Source organism: Pezoporus occidentalis, unplaced genomic scaffold (assembly GCF_034315485.1).
Source record: "Pezoporus occidentalis ecotype Australia unplaced genomic scaffold, CSIRO_AGI_Poc_V1 ctg24, whole genome shotgun sequence".
In the NCBI taxonomy this organism is placed as follows: Eukaryota; Metazoa; Chordata; class Aves; order Psittaciformes; family Psittacidae; genus Pezoporus; species Pezoporus occidentalis.
This window is the reverse complement of record NW_026914285.1, coordinates 1,513,275-1,534,533: the sequence shown is the minus strand read 5'-3', so window position 1 is coordinate 1,534,533 and position 21,259 is coordinate 1,513,275. Positions and strand designations below refer to the sequence as shown.

The window sequence follows — 21,259 nt, the reverse complement described above, 5'->3', positions numbered from 1 at the left end:
AAATGGTGATCCTCATAACACATTAAGAATAGCTTACCTCAAGCTCCATGTGGAGCAGATGGAAAGAAAAATAATGCTTAAACTTTGGGAATGAGTCCCCTGTGGGGCTGGTCTGCTGGCAAGATCTAGTTTCTTATCCATGGAAATGTAAATGTTATGTCATCATTACAAGGGAAAAATTGAGTGATCCTCTGTTTTAAAAGACAAAGCCTTGCATTTTCTCTAATTTAGCTGCAGTAAAATTAGCTACTGTCTTTACTTCCTTTGATAAAGTTTGCTCCAAAATCTAAGCTTTTACCTAAACCAACAGATTATGATTCCGCACCTCTGCTGTGAAGAAAGTCTTCAAAATGTCACCTTAGTCCAAACCAATAAAATATCATTCTCATTAAGCAGCAACTATGATTTGAAAAAATAAATCCGATTTTCAGTTTCATTAATGTTTTTTTTTTTCACACTGCTGTGGTGTAAAGGTTCCTCAAAGAGCAAGGACGTGGTCTGTGCAGATTTCCTGTTTTGAGCTCAGCTAACTCTTTTCTGCTGGCTTTCCCTCAATCACTTGTGTCTGATGCAGAACTAAAGCAGGGTGCATGGCCAAGCCTGCTGACAGGGGATCAACAAGCCTTTTGTCTGCAAATAGGTACCACAAGACACATCATTGGTAACGCTTCTTGTGCACAAAACATGAATTAAAATACAATTTGGGGTTTCTTGTCTCTTGATCCAGTTGTTTGCCTCTACACAATTTAGCACAGTCTGTGCTTCATCAGCTTCAGAAAACAATAAATGATCATGTTGGTTCATCTGCTCTTGTAACTTACCCTAGCAGTGGCTGACATTTAACTGTAAGTTAATGACCAATTTTGAAATGCAATAATTACTTCTCCTGTGCTCTTATTTTTATTCAGAAAATCTGTGTTACTGAATTTGTACATAATTTTCACAGGCAATTTGATGTAAATTTATGACTTTGAAGTAAAAAGTAATAAATGAAATGTATTGCTGTATTAAAAGTCAGCTCAGAATTTCCTGATTTTGTAAGCATTAAAGTTCCTTCCTCATAAGTTTTGATTAATTACATGTGATGTTGTTTAGGCAATTAATTTTCATTTCTCCAAGAAGGCCATGCTCATAAAAGGATGTTTATTATGTCCCCAGCCTGGTGCCATGCAGAACTGGAGGAAGACAGTATGAATGATAATTGCAGCATTACACTTACAGGAAAACACTATAAATAGGGCAGCTAAACTCAGGGACACACCTGCCACTCTGCTTTCAGAGTTAAATCCTCATACAAGGTGCTGAGCACCATGAAGTAGGAAGCTCATAGAAGTCACTAGTCATTAAGATGATCCATGCCTATGTTGCAGAGTGAGGTAGAGGTGAGAGTAATGCCAGCGTTGCTGCAAAACCCCTGAAATGTGTTATTTTGAAGCATACTGAAACACTGTGTGCTTAACTTCATGACACAGCTCACAGTGCTTCCTCCTCCATGCTGAAAATAGAAGACCAGAAAATGGCTAGTGAACCATGCCACCATCTCAGTGCAATGTAAGAACTGAATTTCTCCATAGTGCTTCCAAAAGCACCAGCTCCTCACAAGAGTGAGGTCCCTTGGTAGACCGCCAGAGCAGAAATTCCCTCAAAACCAGTATTTAAACCCACTACGCAGATCTTAGAAAAACCTCTATGTACATTCAAAGTTCAAAATTTTCTTGCCTAACAGTTTTTCACCTCGTACAGTGCACTCATGCTCTTCATTAGGATTTGTGAGTCTGTCCTTTAGCTTAATGAAGGAACAATATCATACACATCCCAGGAATTGGGAGTTAAATACAAATGTTGGGTGGTGTGAGGAAAGGGAGGCTGAAATGTGAAAAACTAAAACTGATGAAAGTGAAACATACGTTGCCTGCACCTCAGCTTCAGCTCCTTTTGCGTGTGTGCATGTGCATGTGCATGACATGATGAAGTTAAGGACAAAGGACTTCAGAAATAAGAATGGAAAACTTCAGTGACTGAATCCAACACCCTGATCTCTCAGATATTTATACCACCTCAACCGCAAACTTGTGAAACTCCCATCTAGGTTTCTTGTCACACGTAATATTTTTTCTGATTACTATAAGCAATCTACTTGGTTTCCAGCCAAAATGTACTGTGCCAGTTTATATACATTTGTTTTTATATAACCATTGTTCTTCAGTGTTTGAGCCTTTTCCATCCCATTTATCTGTTCACTGTACTTAAAAAGGAGCAATCATATCCCTTCATGACTTCCTATTACAAGCTGAAGATAATAAAAGCTTACCTTCATACTTTAACAGAAAGAACAGTATAATTAACAGGAAAAATGACATACTGGCAAAATCCTAGCTCTGCAAGGAATAATAGCAAAACTATTGTTTATTTCAGTAAGATCAGAGTATTATTCACCACAACCAGACAGGTGGTCCATAAAACACTTATAGATCCAATAATCAAAGACGGACAAACTAGAGACTGTTTAATACAGAGTAATATATTAATCTTATTAGAAGGTTGTGTTTAGAATTTCTAGGTGTATGAAAGTTGAAGTGTAACCAGGACTTCTCCACTAAATCAGAGGCTAAATCTTTATGTACCATGGGAGACAAGGGAGCTGCAAATGCTTTCTGATGTGAATGCTTTCTGCTTCCCAGAATGGAAGTTCATTCTCAAAAGAAGATGAGGGATGGGTAAGGGTGGCACTGTAGGGAGACTATTGGCTGCCATGCATGTGTGGGGCACACAACTACCACATTCAGTCTTAGGTTCTGCACACACTTGAGCTAGAGGCAACGTAAATGCATCAAGTTCATCACTGTGCAATTATTTCACTCATTTACAAATATTTGTTGTATTTTCTGTTAGTTGACTTGGGTTACTTTTAGAAAAAAGAAAAAAATTCAATACCTTAAACTTTTTTTCTTGGAAAAAAAGAACAGTTGGAAAGCAAGTCTTGCTTCTCCCATAGAGGGTGATGTGCTCCAAATAGCTGATAAATTACACTACGTAAATATTCCATAAATAAAAATGGCAGGTCTCCAAATCTACTTTTATTTTCTTATAGTTACTCTGGCCTTTATTGCAGTAATGGAGATTGTCACTAGGAATGGTAAATTCACTCAGGAGCTAAAGAGTGTCTGAGAGTTTTACAGTATTGATTGGAAGGATGTTTTTGTGGCAATCAGTAGTATATCAAGCCCAACAGCTGTTACACCTTCCAGTGTTTGACAGGGTCCCATGAAACGTACCTGGAAGTTTACAGAGCTCTCATTTCCTTAGATGGAAGAAACTGCATTTAAAAGAAACTCACAAGGGACTTAGAAACTCAAGGAAATAGCACAGGCCAGGCAGTTAAAAAATAAAGCAAGAAAAGGTGGACATAAATAAAAAGCTGCTGGCAGAGCTGGGTGCTACAGTGCTTCATTATTGTTTCCCAGGGAGAAACAATTCTGTGTGGCAGGTCAGAGTTGAAGGAGGAAGAGAAGGCAGGTTGCTCTGACTGTCATCCCATGAGTATGCACGTGTCATCTTGATTTAAAATTAACATCAATTGGGGAGATTAAGTTATAAGTTACACAGTGCTTTATACTAATCAAAATATGTGAAGAAAATTAACACAAAGTTTTTAGTTCTCCTCAAGGGAGACACTTTTTAGTGTTGTTTCCAGTTGATTTAGCTTTTAAATGAGTAAGGTTATAATTGGTAATTAAGCTGGCTGCATTTTGGGCATACAAATGAAGATGAAAAGTGGAATTCCAGCTTCTGAGGGGAAAATGAGAGTAAGCATATGGGAAGCAAATGAGGCTAATATGACACAATTCACAGCTTCATTAACATCAGCATGCAAGTCAGGCAGGCTCCCCTTGATGTTAACTCTACACTTGCTGAGCTTGATGTTAACTCTACACTCGCTGAGCTTGATGTTAACTCTACACTTGCTGAGCTTGATCATGAAATGACAAGTTCTGTAACAAGCCTAAAGAAAACAAAGAGGTAAAGCATAGTTACTAGATAGAAAATGCCTAAAGGGAAAATACCCACCAGCCTCACTCATACTCTGAACTGCAAAGATGAGCCAGAGTCACACTACTGAGATATGGAAGATCTGGAACATTCCAAAGTTGACACGACACATGAATCCAGGTTGTGACTGCTACAGTTATAAAGCAGCCTTGGATATCACTATTTCATCCATTTTGTACAATAAAACATTTTCATTTTCTGCCTTTGGCCAAACTTTCTATATTAACACTAATAGAGAACCCAGATGATTCGCAGTGAGAAAGAGGAAGTTTCCATACATCCAAGTTAGAGAGCATGTGAAAAACTGAGGATAACACCTCAATAAACTGCTGCCCTTTGGGCAAAAACCCACTGAAATGAATAGGAATCTTTCCACTGAATTCGTGAGGGTTTATGTGAGTGGGCTGAATGGGTATCTGGCAGCACCAAATTTCAGATACTCACAACAGAAGTCTCTTCCCAACAGTGGACTGTGATTTTCACTTTCTTCTAGCTGTATCTTACTAGTCCTTCCAACTATGTTCTAATAATTTTGGTTCCTCCTACCTCTATTAAGTCAGGTGGTCCACTCTAGATTTAGGTATTAATGTCTTTTGGGTGTTTTTCCCAGTGTGAGCAGTCAGGAACAGCTGCATTCTGGATCCCATACGGGCAAAACTTACAGAAATTTAGAAGAAAAACATAGTACCTGAGCCTCTTCCACACCCAGTAATAATTTGATTTTTCTTATGAAATAGATTGCTAAATGCTTAAGATCCAGAAAATCTGCAGGTCAACAATCTTTTTCTGCTGGGTTTTTTATAGCTTGTACAAAAATATGCCCTAGATAAATGTATCAGGAAGGACAATGAGTGAGTGAACTAGATTTTTTAAAAAGCTCTAACCAGAAATATTAAAACCTGCCAGAGCATCTGGCCAGAGGTCTGAATCCTGTATGTCTTGTGAATATAAACAGCATCTAAGTAAGCCTGCACTGAAAAGTAAGAGAAGTTTCATTCAGATTTTTCTCACACTCCTCAAGATTTCATCAAACTTGTTACCTTTCCCTTAAAAAAAAAAAATAAAAAATCATCAGTGCAAGAGCAAGTGGGCAGGTAGCGTAAGGGAGCCAGAGAAAGAAATAATGAAAACGTCTTCTCTCCAGACACGTTTGTGTTTGGTTTTTGCAGCCAGTGTCCTTGGCTGGCACAAAACTGACTTTCAATTACTTGATGCTTCACCACTGTGATGTAAGAGGTAGCCTTGAGGGTTGCAGATAAAGTTAACAAGTTAATAAATATGCTGCCAAAAGATACATCTGGTAATTTTATGTTTCAAATTAGATGTTGATTTGGGAGGTCACATACCATTTTACTGAAAAAGAGCCAGAGCTGCATGCTAGTTACTGTACAGCTTGCTCAAGTAGGTCAGCACTACTGTGCTATTGCAGTGGTGTCTACCTTTTTGGTTGCTGTAGTCCATAGAGTATAGCTTTTTTTTACTGAAATATATCTTTATATGTGACTTTATTTAACAACAAATGCTCCTATTCTCCATAATAAGTTTTTCCATTTGATACATCGATGGTGATACAGTTCTGTTTTAGAAAACTGATCATTGATGACTGCTGATACATAAATATAACAATTTTACATATATATTAATATTACTTGCTTTACACATTACAAAAGAAACTACATTAAATAATGTAATTAATAATTCTCTTTACATAAATATATTTATATTTTCCCCATATCAATATATAGCTATCAGACTAATATCGAACTAATACCAATAATCAATAGAATTAGATCATGTAAACATAATTCTTCATTTTCCTGGACTCTATGCAAGCATTGATATCAAGGGATGTAAACATTGCCAAATTAAAATGGTATATTGGGTACTCACTCATTGTGCTGACAGGGCCTTTGGCACAGGGCAATGAAAAACACCTCTCCAGTATTGTTAATACTCATTTTTGTAGATTGCCTAATATTTATTAGTTTTTTGTTAATGTTTATAAGGCAGCAAGTATGTTATGATGACTAGACAAGCAAGATTTGAACACTCTTAAAATCATGGGGATTTTTTAGTTTAAGTCGTTTGCTTGGGTTCCATGCACAAGTAACTGAAATTATCACAATTTTTGACACACTGAATCCACCCAAAAATATCCAGAAGCTAAAAATAGGCATGTTAGGTCAGAAACAAATTGCATGCTGTTAACAGTGATAATCATTAATCATTGGCCCATTTACTAAGTGATACTTCCCTATAATAATGGGGAAATGCCTATCTTAGTAAAAATTTAAGGTCATTCTAAAGCCCACAGCTGCAGCAACACCACAATACATATGCCTAATGTCATGGTTTAAGCCCTGTCGGCAAGTCAGCCACGCAGTTTCTACTCCCCACCACTCTTTCTTCCCTTCCCGCCTCCTTGCCCTGCTCCCGGAGGGATGGGGAGGAATGTAACTCCCCACGGGTTAAGATAAGAACAGTCCAGTAACTAAGGTATAACACAAACCACTACTGCTACCACCAATAATAATAATGATAAGAGAAATGATACCACCCATCGAAATGAGCCTGACCAAGCAGTGAGTGCCCTTCTGGGTAACTCCCAGTTATCCCCCCCAGGCATGACGTGCTGTGGTATGGAATACCTCTTTGGTCAGTTTGGGTCAGGTGCCCTGTCTCTGCTTTCTCCCAGCTTCCCCTCCTCCCTGGCAGAGCATGAGACTCACAAAGTCCTTGGCCAGATCAAACATTTGAGCGTTATCAGCTCTGTTCCCAGGCTGAAAGTCAAAAACAGTGCTGCACCAGCTACTACAAAGGAGAAAAAATGACTGCTACTGCTAAACCCAGGACACCTAAGAACCTCTAGGTTTCATTTTCCAGCCTGGGCTATGCATATCAGACTGGACTGACACAAACAACGGGAATGACCTATAGCTGATATTTTGCCAATGATGTATTGCTCTCCATATTCCAGTCTGTGCTTTAATGTATTATCTTCCAAAATCACTTGGTATACCAGCATATTAAGCTTGTTAAGTGGTTAAGTAGACATATGAAATTAACTTTGTTTTTCAAATTTTCTCTTCTAAACAAAGCGAGACTTACGTCATCTGGTAATCTATGACTCCTAGTGGCTTTAGTAGCCCAAAGTATAGTATTTAATATAACATTGGAAGCATGGCATGGTAACCACCAGTGAGAGCATGAAAATAATGCTATAGCTTATAAAATAACTGAGCAATAGTTAAAGTCACAATATCAGAAAAATCTGAGGTACAAAACAGATGTAATCTTAGGCTTCCCACGGGCACATGACAGATTAGAAGCAACAGTCTGAAGACCAAGTAGCAGATAAACTTGCAGCCAATACAGCATGGGTGAATTTACATTATTTATAATGAGATTGTATAATCATATCTAATTATTTCATATAAATTAAGATATTCTTATATTATTAAGACAATATAAGGACAAGTCAATTGCCCCAAGTTTTCCTCTTCCCTTAAACCTATGCATGAACCATGCAGAGGTTCCCAACTGCAGATGCTCAAAGTGTGGTCACTGAACTTAGATAAATTAGATCAGATTCTTGACCAGTGAGTAATTTTCTCATCAGTGTTTTAATGAAATAAAAAAAAACAACAAAATTAATTTACTAAATAACACAACTTTTACTTTACCCTATATCTACTTCTCTTCATTTTTATTTTCATTCTAATTTCACAGTCATCTTTTGTTTACATTTCGCAATTAGAAAAGCATGACTATGCCATGTCGTATCTGTAATATACAAATTTTTATTTCTATTATATTGCACAATTGTCATGTGAATTAAAAAAAAAACAAACAACAATAATCACCCATTACCATGAGAGCCAGAGTTCTTCAGGGAAAGTTTCCAGAGCACACATTACCTTCTGGGGACCACCAAATCAGAGTGCCTTACCGTGTGTTTGTGAATAGTTATGGTGGTCTGTTCAAAGAATGCATCTGTCTAGTCACCTTCCTTAACCTCTGTTAATAGTTTTTAGCTCTTCCTTCAATTTCAGCCATATTTGGCAGAGAGACAAATGTCTCAACAGTTTTTTGCGAATTTAATGAAAGTGGGCATATAGGCCAGAGATATTTTAATAGTGTCCCTACACAGGAAAAGAGCGCAGTGTGAAAGTATAAAACATTTACTGAGTGCTACAGATGTGTGAGGAGAGATGCTCTGAATATCTCAGCCCTAAAACAATCTATCTTCCCCATGACTTTATTCCTTCCTACACACCAGAGTTTATTCACAAGGTACAAATCTGTAGGAAATGTCATTAATACCAGTGCTCAGAGAACTCTGTGCTAATTCCTTTTTCTGGATATTTCCATATGAATGAAGTTTGGCATGCAGTTTGGCAGTAAAAATGGTAGTTAGCAGTCCATCTTTGGTCCAGTTGTAGAAGCAAGTACCTTACCTGAAGAGATCAAAAGTACAATGGAAAAAAAAATCAGAATATTTTTAAATTTAAAACGAAAAAATGTTTTAAATATTAAGACATTTTAGGGTTAAAAAGGAAACAGACATAATGCTCATTAAATAGAACCAGCAGGCATCAGATTTGAAATGGGATTAGTTCCCTAATCCTGCTGTGCTGTTTTCATGTACATGGATGGATTAACAAAACAGGTCAGGTTTGATTTTTTTTTTCCCCTCATTTCAGTTCAGAACTGTCAGCCACTACTTCTTCCTGACTTTGTGGACTAAAACTTTTAATGAATTCCATCAATGGAAACTAGGTCACTGTCAATACTGAACCTAATACTGACACTGGAGATTAAGGCTCTGCCTGTAGATGGAGTGATGTGTCATTTTAATTTTAATTAAGTAAAAAGTTGCAACTAAACACAGCCTTTGCTTCTCATTAAGTTTAATAGAGACAACACACGTACTGGGCAGCTGCATGGGGCATTGCTAGCATTTTCCAGAGGCTGAAGAGTTGAATCAGTAAGACTGTCATAAATCTAACATGGTCAGGGATGGGGTTAGGAAACCCAACAATCTGATGAGGGATGTGAAGGGCAACAAGAAGAGCTTCTATAGGTACAACAGCAGCAAAAAGACCAGGGAAATTATGGGCCCACTGGCAGGGATTCTGATGAAAAAGAACATGGAAAAGGCCACAGCATGCAATGCCTTGACTACTGGTCTGCAGGAATCCCAGCTCCACCCCATCAATCCCAGGTGGAAAAGTCTGGAGCAAAGAAAACTTAATCCTCAGCAGAAGAGAATCAGGTTAGGAATTTATAAACAACCTGGATATACTCAAGGCCCTGTAACCTGATGGGATCCACCCAAGACTGCTAATGGAGCTGGCCAACATCACCATAAGGCCACTCTCAATAATCTTTGAAAGGCTGTGGCAAACAGAAGAGGTTTCTGAGGACCAGAAGAAGGCAAACATTACCCCTACCCTCAAGAAGGGCCAAAAGGAGCATGACGACAACGACAGGCTAGTCATGCCTTACCAACATGAAGCCGTCTTCCATAAAATAACCAGTTAAGTGGATGATGGAAAAGCCATGCTCTTCTTTACTTTGACTTTAAGAAGGCTTTCAATATTGCCTCTGATAGTATCCTCATAGAGAAACTGATTAAATATGGACTATATTAATGGGAGCGCATCTTCTGTCACTTTACAGTTGGCACAAAACCAGGAGGCGTGGCTGAGACACAAGAGGGTTGTGCTGCCCTTCGGGTGGTCCTCAACAGACTGGAGAAATGGATGAGAGGAACCTCATGAAATTCAACAGAGAGAAGTACAGAGTCCTACACCTCAGGAGGAATAACCCCATGCACTAGTGCAAGCTGGCAATCAACTGGCTGGAAAGAAGCTTTGTAGAAAAGTCACTGATGCCTCTATAAAAATGCCTGTAGCATGGGGAACAAACAAGAGGAATTAGAGATGTGGGCACGTCTACAGGGGTATGATATAATAGGCATCACAGAAACATGGTGGGATGGCTCCTACGACTGGAGTGTTGGAATGGAAGGTTACAGGCTTTTTAGAAAAGACAGGCATGGCAGGCGCAGAGGGGGAGTTGCCCTTTATCTTAGGGATAGGCTGGAGAGTATGGAACTCTGTCTGGGGACAGGTGAGCAGTTAACAGAGAGTTTGTGGGTCAGGGTTAAAGGGAATATAGCTATGGGAGACATTACTGTGGGGACTTGTTACAGACCACCTGATCAAGAGGACTCTGTGGATGAAGCACTCTATAGACAGATAGGAACAGCCTCACGCTCACAGACCCTTGTTCTCATGGGTGACTTCAACCACCCTGACATCTGTTGGAAGGACGGTACGGCCCGGCACAAGCAATCCAGGAAGTTCCTTGATTGCGTGGAAGGCAACTTCCTTCTGCAAGTAACAGAGGAGCCAACAAGGAGAGGTGCCATGTTTGACCTCATGCTCACCAACAGGGAAGGGCTGGTTGGAAATGTGATGCTCCAGGGCAGCCTTGGATGCAGCGATCATGAGATGGTTGAATTTGAAATCCTCAGGACAGTGAGAAGAGCGCGCAGCAAGCTCACTGCCCTGGACTTCAAAAGAGCAGACTTTGGCCTCTTCAGGAACCTGCTTAGTAAGGTTCCATGGGATACAGCCCTAGAGGGCAGGGGGGCCCAAGACTCTTGGTTGATATTCAAGGATCACCTGCTACAAGCTTAGGAGTGTTGCATCCCAACCAGAAGGAAGTGCAGCAGGAAGGCCAGGAGACCTCCTTGGATGGATAAGGAGCTGCTGAGGAAAATTCAAATGAAAAAAGAGGCTTATAAAAAGTGGAAGCAAGGACAGGCGACCTGGGAAGAGTACAGGGATGTTGTCCGGGAAGCTAGGGACCAGGTTAGGAAAGATAAGGCCCAGTTAGAATTAAACTTGGCTAGGGATATTAAGAATAACAGGAAGGGATTCTACAGGTACATAGCAAATAAAAAACAGACTAGGGAGAAGGTAGGCCTGCTCAGGAAGCTCTTGGGAGAACTGGCTACACAGGATTTGGAGAAGGCTGAGGTTCTGAATGACTTCTTTGCCTCGGTCTTCACTGGCAAAGGCTCTGACCAAACCAACCAAGTCTTGGAAGGAAGATGCAGGGACTGTGAGAATGAAGACCTCAGGCACACAGTAGGAGAGGATCTGGTTTAAGACCATCTTAAAAATCTGAACGTGTACAAGTCCATGGGTCCTGATGAGATCCATCCGTGGGTCATGAAGGAGCTGGCAAATGAAGTTGCTAAGCCACTGGCCATCATATTTGAAAAATCATGGCAGATAGGTGAAGTTCCCGACGACTGGAAAAAGGGAAATATAACCCCCATTTTCAAGAAGGGGAAAATGGATGACCTGGGAAATTGCAGACCAGTCAGTCTCACCTCTGTGCCTCGCAAAATCTTGGAGCAGATTCTCCTGGAAGGCATGCTAAGGCACATGAAAAACAACAAGGTGCTTGGTGACAGCCAGCAGGGCTTCACTAAGGGGAAATCCTGCCTGACCAATTTGGTCGCCTTCTATGATGGGGCTACAGAACTGAGGGACAGGGGTAGAGCAGTTGATGTCATCCACCTGGACTTGTGTAAAGCATTCGACACTGTCCCACATGACATCCTTGTCTCTAAATTGGAGAGACATCAATTTGATGGATGGATCACTCGGTGGATAAAGAACTGGCTGGATGGCTGCACACAAACAGTTGTGGTCAATGGCTCAATGTCCAGCTGGAGACCAGTAATGAGTGGCGTCCCTCAGGGATTGGTGTTGAGATCAGTCTTGTTTAACATCTTTGTTGCCGACACGGACAGTGGGATTGAGCGCACCCTCAGCAAGTTTGCCAATGACACCAAGCTGTGTGGTTCGGTTGATACGCTGGAGGGTAGGAATGCCATCCAGAGGGACCTTGACACACTTGTGAGGTGGGCTGAGGCCAACCTCATGAAGTTTAACCATGACAAGTGCAAGGTCCTACACCTGGGTCAGAGCAATCCCAGGCACAGCTACAGATTGGGCAGAGAAGAGATTCAGAGCAGCCCTGAGGAGAAGGACTTGGGGGTGTTGATTGATGAGAAAACGAACATGAGCCAACAGTGTGCCCTTGCAGCCCAGAAAGCCAACCGTATCCTGGGCTGCATCAAAAGGAGCATGACCAGCATATCGAAGGAGGTGATCCTGCCCCTCTGCTCTTGTGAGACCTCACCTGGAGTATTGTGCGCAGTTCTGGTGTCCTCAACATAACAAGGCCATGGAACTTTTGGAACAAGTCCAGAGAAGGGCGAGGATGATCAGGGGACTGGAGCACCTCCCATATGAAGACAGGCTGAGAAAGTTGGGGCTGTTCAGCCTGGAGAAGAGAAGGCTGCATGGAGACCTCATAGCAGCCTTCCAATATCTGAAGGGGGCCTATAGGGATGCTGGGGAGGGACTCTTCTTTAGGGGCTGTAGTGATAGGACAAGGGGTAACGGGTTCAAACTTAAACAGGGGAAGTTAAGATTGGATATAAGGAGGAAATTCTTTCTTGTTAGGGTGGTGAGGCACTGCAATAGGTTGCCCAGGAAGGTTGTGAATGCTCCATCTCTGGCAGTGTTCAAGACCAGGTTGGACGAGGCCTTGGGTGATATGGTTTAGTGTGAGGTGTCCCTGCCCATGGCAGGGGAGTTGTAACTTGATGATCTTAAGGTCCTTTCCAACCCTAACTATTCTATGATTCTATGATTCCATAATGAAAACCTGTTTATTGTGAGGGAGGTTGAACACCGGCACAGGATGTCCAGAGATGATGTGGAGTGCCTAACCCTGGAGATATTCAGAACCGAGCTGGACACAGCCTTGAGGAACCTGTTCTCACTGACCCTGCTCTGGGCAGAGATTTGACCAGAGTACCTCCGGAGGGGCCAAACTACCTCAGCTGGTCTCTGAGTGTGTGTGCGATTAGAAATGTTGCAGAGCACGTCATGCTCACGATTCTAAAATTGACAGCCCACATTTATTGCACAAATTCTTGATGGGGTTTTCCTCCCTTGCTTTCCATCTTCTCTTATATTTAGGCACCTAGGCTGAGGTTTTTTTCTAACACTGTGTTATGGCACTAAATCTTCCCCCTGCTCATGTAAGTAGCTACTGAGCCTACAGTTAGTGCAACTGCACTAAAATGTACCCACCAGGTTGGAAGGCAGTGCTAAGCCAATAATCTGGACAGAGGGATCTTAACAGCCATGCTACAGTGAAAGTCTCTCTATATATACATAGACAAAAAGCCTTTATAACCGAGAACCTCAGTGAAGCGAGTATTATGGTAGGTTCACCATCTGCTCTAATGCAAATTCATAGAGCTGCAAAGTGCTGCTTCCTTCTGCAAGAGCACTGGCATTGAAGCACTAACTTTCAAATATGTGTGTGTATAAACACATAAATGGTGACAGCAACAACAGGCAGGAGCTGCAGCAAACAATGTCACTGCATGAATGAGCTTCCAAAGAGGACAATTCTGCTGCAGCAGTAATTGGAATTAGTGTCACACTGAACAATTCAGGCACTTCAACCAGGTGTATGTTTCTTGAGGCAGGCACTACTGTCACAGAGGCATCCTACCACTTTGGAGAAGTATTATCACCAGAATAAAGAAGAGAAGTAATTCAAATGATGGCAGTCAAAAGAGAAAGTGGTTCTCATTTTTCTAAGTTTCACTAAATGTTTTAAACTAGTTGTACAATTTTACACAGGTAGTTGATATGTCTGTTTTTTTTTCTTTCTTTTTTTCTGGGGGGGTCTACTGTACTTTAAGAAATAAACGGTGGAAGGAACGACATAATGGATCAGCTGTTTCTGATATGCTGTTGAAGAGCAGTTTCAGGATTAAAAAAAACAAAACAAAACAAAACCAGGAGGACAATAGCATGAAGATGCTGTTCTCCTTGTGTCTGTTGCTACAGCAGACTAGTATGACGACAGCATACTCTATATTCTGACAGTACAACTAATGCTACCAGTTTTCAAGGTAAGTACAGAGCATTTGCTAAAATACTGAAACATACTTCAGAAGCCGTACCTTAATCTGTATCATAGATAGTGATATACACCTTTCTGCTTTCTCAGACAGGTTACTATCTTGGTTTATACTTTTCAGGTTGATATTTCAACATGTGAAAAGCCACTAAAGGCTACAGAAGTTTCATAATGCTGCAGGTATACATGTAGGTTTCACAATACTGTGTTGATGTTGTTCTATTATAACAAAAATTCTTCTTATAAAAATTTGGGGCTTTCTGTGCTACTCAGTGGTCCTCACATCTGGGGAGCCAGTAGCACTCTGGCCCTTCCCAAAATTTCCCACATAATATTATATACCGATTAGCCAAAACATTAATGAAACTTTTATTCAAGCAATGTGAGACTGCAGACTACTTAAGATGGTTTTCAATAGACCACAGTTTTGGGAGCTATAAGGTTTTCATAACAATTGTGTAAGGGTTTGTTATAAAAGGAAGAGTAGAGTTTATAGGTTGCAAAAATACAAGAAGTAGAACAACTGGATAAACAGCACTGGTGAAGAGAATGAAGGGTACAGACACAATGACTGCATTTTACATACTCAGCCCTCTGCAAAATCTCTAGCAACAATGCAGAATAAGTCCTGGGTGAGATAACTGCATGAACTAATTCCTTTAAAATTTGAGAGGAACTTCCAGCAAAGAAGGAGGTGTTTTGTAAAAAGGCCAAAGGTGGTTGCGTGAGAAATACACTACTGAGACAGTGAAGACTAGTATTACTGACAAGAGTACATACATGTGGGCTGATGCTCAAAGTGACAATAAAGCTGATTCAGTTCAGAGTCAATTGATCAGAAACTTTGAAGTGGACAATGAGTTTGCCTTTCATGCTGATAAAACTGAAAGCCAGAAGAGACATAGACATTATGTCAGCAAGGAAGATAATGCTCACAGTGCAATTCTGAATGAGCTTTTGGAGAACACAGTGGAAGTCGCAGGAGTCAGAGAGAGAAGGTGACAACAGTTGCGGTGTGAAGTGACAAGATGCTGAGACAGTCAACAAAGCTAAATCTTCTGATAGTAGGAAGAAACAAGATATTATAGACACAGTCTTCACTTATGGATCCAGAGAGCTGGAAGTGGCATTCAAGTTAAAGACCTAAAAATGCCTGAAAGGGCAGTGTGGCATTCACTGTAAAAAGAGGAAGAAAGGTTTGAGAGAAAAAACACAGCCTGAATGTACTGGGTTAAGTGTAAGCTGTGGTAGCTGACACTTGCCACCTCAAGGAGGTGGCAAAAAGGTACTGATTTTAACTGGGTGTGGAAAGACAGGCCAGCAATAGAGATGGCAAGTAATGAATCACCAGATGCTTGATTACATATATAAGTCAACGTCAAGCTCTGGATAAGGGAACTAGAGACAGGGCACACAGCGGTGAGCACTTCAGGGGGATGTATTACAGATCCTGAATAAAAGCTGATTAACAAGAATCAGGCACTTTAAGAGAAATAGCCAGGAATTAGAAGGGCCATTGGACAAAACCATATGAAGTCTTGATTTTAGAAACAATGGAATGACTTGTATTGTCAGACAATACTGAGAGGTCAAGGGTGGAACAGAAGGGCTGAGATTTGGGCAGGAAGAAGGCATGCTCAGGTTCGGTTAGCACTTTCAGTGAATTGTTGATATCCACAACTTTGTAGATTGTTGTGATGATCAAGGAGGAAAATGAGGCTGTGCCAGAAACAAGGCTGTGGCAGTAGACAACACATCAGTAAACCTTTAAAGAAGTGTAAAGAGCTTTAAATAGCTCATTGAAGGAGCAAGAGGATTTGTAAGCGATATTTAAATCTATGGATGAAAAAGGAATGCATAAATGTCACTTAGAAATTAAGTGCTATTTCATCATTATAATTAATCATCACTTTCCATCCCTGGCAGTGGTAAAGGCCAGACTAGAAGGGGCTTTGAGCCACCTGGTGTAGTGGAATTTGTCCCTGTCCATTGGAACTGGATAAGCTTTAAGGTCTCTTTCAACCCAAACCATTCTATGGCTCTATGCTGAGATATTGTTAGGATTAAGAAATTTTGTGTGGTGTTCTGAATAGAAATTCAGAATAACTTAGTTACTAGGAAGTCTTTTGCCAGAATGTGAAGGCAGAGAACTCACCCCACTCCTCTGTCTCCCACTCATGATTTGTTTTAATACCCACATAATGATTTATCATGTCTCTGATCCACCACAGCCAGGAACCTGCTATAAGCTTTTATTTGCGTGGCACAAATTCTTGTTGCTCCACCCTTGCGTGCTATGACTCAGGCATAATTTTAGGTTGGCTCAGCTTCCTCCATTTTGTGGCCTTATAGATGTACACAGTCACAGATTTGTTTTTCTAACCACGGAAAATATAGGACATGACTTTCCAAGGAATAATTTGTCACGCTAGCCGGGTATTTCATTTCAAGAGCCAATCGTGAAGCCAAAAAACTTAACAAATGAGCAACGTCCCCTTTTCTAGCTGGTTTACTGAGATGACATCTGTGAATTAGACCACTGGTATCATGGTTAGCTTTTAAAAGTTTCTTTAGCAGCATCTTTTCAAGTTCAGTGCTGAATTTACTGAATAGTCCTACATCTCCTTCTGTCATGACTAAAGAACAAAAGTAAATTTCCACAGTTTAATGAAAGCATGCAACTCAGTGAGTGCAAGAAGAAGGTATAAGACGAAGAAGAAAACCAAATAGACTCTACTGCTGCTCTTTACTGCCATGTTGATGTAACCTCTGCTGTATCACAATGAATGTCTGGGCAATCTTGCAGTGAACTGGGCAGGAATCTGACTGATATTGGTTACTTTTCAGCACAAAACAAAAATTAAAATAACGGGGAAAAAAATCAGTAGAAGCAGGGAATACTTCAGTTGCCAAAAACAGGATCGTGGATCATTACCTGGAGGGAAGATATAGAAGAAGGACTGGATAAATTAGAAGAACTAGGACCAAGAGATAAAACTGGTGGTGTTGCATTGAGTTTGATGCAATTTCAGCCTGCTGGAAGTTCAGGTCACATTCCCACCCTAAAGCCCCTTACATAAAATGTAGCCAATGAGCCAATCAAGAAAAGTTTTGAGAGGTTTTTTTTAGGTTTGGGGGTGTTGGGGTTTTTTTTGGATCACCTCAGTGACTCATTTTACCTTGCAGCAGCCATAAAATCAGCAGAACCAACGCAAAGGAAATGGCAGGGAGTGGGAAAGAGGAACTAACTGTCTTCAATTAGATTTCATATCACACACTAAGGGGACTAAGTCTAGTTAACAAAGGCTTAAAATACTACATTATAGTAAAGGTTGCACACTGAATCAAAAGAGGACTGGTAGAATAAGAAGAGGTAACAGGTCACAAAATAGAGGAGCACTGCAAAGTATTCCTATTTATATTTGTTGAGTCTTCCAGGGGTGAAAGATTAAATAAATTGGGAAAAGTTAGAGAGCACAGAAACAAGAGACCTGTAAACAAAGACAGCCACAAGTAAAAGAAACTAGGAAAAAAAAACACAGCAGGGAAAAAAAAAAGGGAGCTGGAGAAAATGTATGTGTTTATTGGCTGCAGACAGAGAACTGCCTGAAGAACAGGATGATCTGCCAGGGTGCCTGCAAAAGCCCCAGTCGCCTGACCTACGGAAGAGAAAGCCCACGGGAGAGCAGAATTAAGTGAGCAGAGAAGGGAGAGAAGGAAGTCAGGCTGATTTCGAAATGTTACTTTTTAGATGTTTGGAGGGGGGTGAGGGGGTGCAGACCTACATCAGCTAGACTCTGAGTTTCAAGTTCAAATTCTCCATAAACTTTTCTCCTTTCCTGAGTCTCTTTCAATACACACATGGAAACCTACACAGACACTTTCATTTGAGCAGTGCCAATACTATTCATTATTTTCGTCGGGGATTTGCTGCAATGTATTTGATAATGCCCAAACAACCCCACCTCTGGATGGGCTCTTGTTTAACACTATCTTTTCTGGTAAAAATGTCTTTTAGGTTTAGAACTTGTAAATCTTCACTCAGGAAACTGGAACAAAGTATGTCTGTAAAACACACAAGATTTAATTTCTAATTTTTAGCTGTTGGGAGTGAAAATCCTAATAAAGCTCAAGCCATGATTTCACGATAGAGGGGCCAGAGTACTCATTTTCCTCTATGCATTTTCCCTTGGCCTTCCCACCAATGCTTCTAGGATTGCACTGTGAAGCAGAAGAGTGAATCAAATTGAGGTAGAGTTAATTTTCCTTCCTTTAAATCCAGTCCCTTGTGTCACCTCACAAACACTGAAATGGTGAGAAAATAGTGTGGGAACTCAACCGAGCAGCTGGGGGAAGATGAAGCAGTGGGAATTGTTAAAACGTGTTCACTGCCAAAGCTTCTCTACAATGAAAATGCAGACTCAGTAAGTAAAAAGAAACATAAAAAGACAGATTTATTTGCTACTAAAATCATTTTCCAGTGTAAGTAAACTGTTAGCTAGAATAAGGTGCACTGCTGAACTAAGGGGCTAGGAAGGAAGTATGTATGTATACAAACAAGACAAAATAAAAGTGCACAGAGGAACAGAGGTCAGGGTGGCCGGGTATGTGCGTGTATATAAACCACACCATGGACAAAGATAAAATTGCATGGACAATCTTCATATTGGCATTTGCTAGGTTTTTCATCATTTCACTGCTGACACATTTGTTCTCTTTTACTATTTCTATTGCAATGACCTCTATATTTTAGAATAATTTTTTTTTTACAAGAAAAGCAGCTTGGACAGTGAAAACCATACTGTCTCACATATGTCATTTACTAACAAGCTTCATGACCTTTTTGCCATTGGATTTCACAGTTGCTGCACTGTAGTGATGGGCTGTTGAGACTCAATAGCCTTTAGATCTACATGAGAGAACACTCCAATGTGTATCACCTTCATAATTCTCCACCATCATCTGTCCAGTCTTTCCTTTCTGTTTCTAAACCCTCTACCCCAGGGCTGACGTCCTTTTTTTCTGCCTTACTACTGCTTTTGCAATGAAGTCAGGCGCTGCTTCTTTGCCACTCTTCATGTATATCAAAAAAAGGAGATGGTGAAGGGACAAGGAAATGAAACCCCTCTCCCAAATCCGGTCTCAGCCTGTGGGAGAAACAATTTGAGGAAGATTTCAGGAAGCTGTGAGATTAAATATGTTCTGTCATCCTCTAACAGAAGCAAATCTAAAGGTGGCTCGCTACTTAAGAGCTGGGAGGGCTGGGGCTCTTGCACAGTGTGGGATTTCTTTTTTCTGTCTTTTTGATAACATTGAAGAAAATGCCCCAATATAGTGAAAGAAACAACAAAAACTAGAGAAATATGTCTTTTTAATGAAGAAGATTATGGAAGATTACTTAGCTCTTTCATAAATAATTCTACTTTGACACACACAGGAACGTCTTGTGCACAATTTCCATCAGCTGTGGAAATTCTCAGGATGATCTGACCTACCAGCTGTGGCTTCATGACCACGTGCAGGCACAGAGCTGCCTGGCATAGTTCTGCTTTCCATTCAGATCACACTTACAGGCTGTACTTGATATTTTCCACAACACCAAATATGAATACCTGGGACTTGAGTTTTTAACCCTCTTCAACAGCAACTTTTTCCTTTCCCTCCTCCACAGGCTCATGAAGTGAAAAATAACAACCCCTGACGAACAATTTTTATTTCCTAGAAAGCTCAGGTTAGCGTAACCCCAGCCTGAGACATGAAAGGACAAAGTTACCATCCAGCACATGTTCTGCATACACTCAAGGTACCAGAATTTGAGTTTTGTTTCCTCCCTGCCCCTCAGCAAACTCTCCCCAACCTCCTTTCCTATATGTACTTATTTTGTTTCACTGCTAACAAAGCCCAAACAATACGTGTCCCCAGCCTGCTCTGTATGGTACATTACGAGCTAATGATCATAGAATCACAGAACATAGAATCAACTAGGTTGGAAAAGACCTTTAAGTCCAACCAGGACTGCCAAGGTCACCACTAAACTGTGTCATTAAGGGCCTCATCCATACATTTTCTGAACATTTCCAGGGATGCCGATTCCACCACTTCCCTGGGCAGTCTGTTCCAGTGCTTGACAACCCTTTCAGTGAAAAAATCTTTCATAATATCCAATCCCAACCTCCCCTGGCGCAGCTTGAGGCCGCTACCTCTTGTTCTATCACTTGTTATTTGGGAGACCTCACTACAACCCCTTCCAAGTAGGGATAGAGAACGACAAGGTCTCTCGTCAGTCTCCCGTTCTCCAGGCTAAACAACTCCACCACCCTCAGTTGTTCCTCATAAGACATGTGCTCCAGACCCTTCACCAGCTTCACTGCCCTTCTCTTGATCCGCTCCAGAACCTCGATGTCTCCCTTGTAGTGTGGGTCCCACAACTGAACAGAGTATTCAAGGTGCGGTTTCACCAGTGCTGAGTACAGAGGGACAATCACTGCCCTGGCCCTGCTGCAACACAATTTCTGATATAAGCCAGGATGCAGTTGGCCACCTTGGCTGCCTGGGCACAAGCTGGCTCATGTTCAGTGGCTGTCAATCAGCACCCCCAGATCCTTTTCCACTGAGCAGATTTCCAGCCACTCTTCCCCAAGCCTGTAGCATTGCATGGGGTAGTCGTGGCCCAAAACAGGATCCAGCACTTTGCCTTTTGAACCTCATACCTCATACACAGGTTTGGATCATCCATCCAGACTGCCCAGATCCCTCTGAAGAAGCTCCCTACCCTCCAGACGATCAGACACTCCTACCCAATTTGATGTGTAAGTGTGCGCTGGGTAACTGCACAACCAGGCCCCAAGCCACACACGACCAGCTCCACGTTGACGATAGCAGCCCGGCCGCCGCGACAGGCGGGACCACATGCCGACACCCTCCTCCCCGCTGCAGGGCCCAAGCTACAGCCGCTCTAGGCGGACCTCCCTCCACCGCCCCCGCCCTTCTCTCCCTGGGAGAATCCAACTGCTGCTGGGGAGCAGGGGAGTTCCCGATTTCTGTGGCAGCGCGGAGGGGTGAGGAGGCACAACCGCTCGTTCCTCCCGCCTCTTCACTATGCTGCTCTGAGGCGATGCCAGCCGCCGAGGTGAGGGAGAGTGAGGCTCCAGGAGCCACTGCATCCCTATACTCCCCG

At 41.4% G+C, this 21,259-nt stretch overlaps 1 long non-coding RNA gene across 1 annotated transcript; it reads right to left on the bottom strand.

Moving 5' to 3' along the window:
- Positions 1-7,744: 7,744 nt before the first annotated feature.
- LOC134165484 (uncharacterized) lies at positions 7,745-21,006 on the bottom strand. Its single transcript, XR_009965554.1, has 2 exons — positions 20,880-21,006; positions 7,745-8,507 (listed from the first exon to the last, which is right to left on the bottom strand). It is a non-coding gene; the product is annotated as an uncharacterized LOC134165484 (long non-coding RNA).
- Between the last annotated feature and the right edge of the window lie 253 nt (positions 21,007-21,259).